Source organism: Arachis ipaensis, chromosome B07 (assembly GCF_000816755.2).
Source record: "Arachis ipaensis cultivar K30076 chromosome B07, Araip1.1, whole genome shotgun sequence".
NCBI lineage: Eukaryota > Viridiplantae > Streptophyta > Magnoliopsida > Fabales > Fabaceae > Arachis > Arachis ipaensis.
Genome location: NC_029791.2, coordinates 9,567,290 through 9,567,740, shown reverse-complemented (window position 1 = coordinate 9,567,740; position 451 = coordinate 9,567,290).

Genomic DNA, 451 nt, shown 5'->3' with positions numbered 1-451 from the left:
TTTATTCTAGTTTTTTTTTTTTTTGTCTCACTTGCATGTTGTATTGTGGTAGGTTTGTACAATTTAATTTTGCACAATTTGTTAAATTGGCTTGACAATTGTTTCTATGTACACTGAAATTTTATATTCATGATATAACTTTATGCTGTGTCTTTTGTGGTCGTGTATGAGACTTTAAACAGTCATCTAAATTTAGTTTTAATTTTGGAGTGAATTAATTTTTTTTTTTTTTGCATTACAATCTAATTCGAATGAAAAGTAAGCTGATATAGATGCTACGATAGACTTTTGTTTTGGAAAAATTATTCTATCTTTTCTATACTTGAAATTTGAGTATAGATTCTATTTAGTTATCAAATTACACTCTTATTTGATTATACATGAAACCTTTATGTATAAAGTATTTGGTATAATCATTACTTTTTGCGACTGATTTAATTACCTTTATGTA